Source organism: Galeopterus variegatus, unplaced genomic scaffold (assembly GCF_000696425.1).
Source record: "Galeopterus variegatus unplaced genomic scaffold, G_variegatus-3.0.2 Scaffold851, whole genome shotgun sequence".
NCBI lineage: Eukaryota > Metazoa > Chordata > Mammalia > Dermoptera > Cynocephalidae > Galeopterus > Galeopterus variegatus.
The window spans coordinates 18,937-20,514 of NW_007726962.1; positions in this window are offsets into that span (position 1 = coordinate 18,937).

The window sequence follows — 1,578 nt, forward strand, 5'->3', positions numbered from 1 at the left end:
CAGCTGGTAGATGACAGAGTTGAGATTTGTACTCAGACTATCTGATTCCAGAGGTTGTGCTGTTCACTGTGTGCTCAAAGATTCAGGCTCTTTAAATTTGAGACACTTTGCTGAGAGAAATCTTGGCTGTTGGCCCTAACCTTGGCTTAACCTCTGCTATCCTGACATTGACTATACTCCATGTTCTTGATCCCTAACCCATCTGAGTTAGTAGTTGCCAATTCCAGCTAAGTTGTCTGACTCAGTAGTTTAAGCTCTACCACCTCATTCTCCACCTTGGAATCCTAGCTCCAATCATATTTTCTGAACCCAGGTCTAGACCTCAGTCTATGAACTTCCATTTGTGAGTTAAGAAGATGCTATTTACTTTATAGTCCAGGGCAGAGGTTAGTTCCTTAACCCAGAATGAACAGACATGCTGGCATGAGAAACAGAGGTTCACTTTGTGATTCTGTTATGGAAAGGTGTCACCGAGAAAATGCAGTCACTCAGAGAGGGTGGAGAACATAGGTTTATTAATTCAGCTGACTCAGGGGGATTAGAATTCCAAAGCCCCAAGTCCCATTTACAGGGAGGACTAAAGCTTTTATACTTTCCTTGGGTAAGTAAGCAGCAAGCATTTCTATGGGCTCTTCTGCCTGTCTCCAGGCAGAGTCCCCCATATCAGAGGTCTTAATCAAGTGGTTACTTTGGGTAAGGGGCTGATTGCAGCTAGCCCAACCATTTTACAGCTGGGCACAACAACAGGAAGCGTGGTCAAGGAGCGAGACTGTTTCCAAACAGTGGGTACATGGTTTTGAGTAAGGGTCTTTATCACACCTGGGTGCAAGGGCATGAAGTATGGTTACTTGAGGAGGGGTCTGCTTTAGAGAGCAAATCTCTCTCTCATCTACCCAGGAAAGAGCTAGCAGTCTGTGGTTATTTTACTAACACAAGAACAAGCTTGTGACCACAGAGCTACAGAGTGCAGAAATGCATTTAGCTGTTTAACCCCTAATATACTCCAGATAAAACTTACATACAGGCAAATATTAACTAACACAATTAAATCAATGGTAAAAACAAGGATGTAAATAATGGAAAGACAAGGAATCTAGCCATTACAATTCTAGAGTCATGTGTACAAGGTTGCTGTATAATACATCCATTCACAAAACATTTTGTTTCTTCTAGAAAGATGTGATGATTTACCATTGAAGAACCATATTCACAGAATGGATATTTTCAAATCTGATGTTACAGACTTCAGCCACTGAAAGTACTGTCTGGGAAGGAGAGCACAGTGTTCCCGTCTCTCGTTAACCTACACTGATGTGAGAAAAAAACAGCTCAGTTAGAAAATTAGGGTCTGGTGACTTCCTCATGCCTCTGTCCTATTTTGTGACTTCTCCTAGCTTTTTGGCATTGATTCTTAGTTTATATTTCATTTGTCCTCTTTTAGATGTTGCTTTACAAACATTCTCATACATTTTTCAAACATTCTATTTTCCAAACATTCTATTCTATTTATACCACAGCATCCCAAAGGCAAAAACATTTCCTTTCTTTTGTAACCAGCCCCCACTCCAGTTTTTCTGC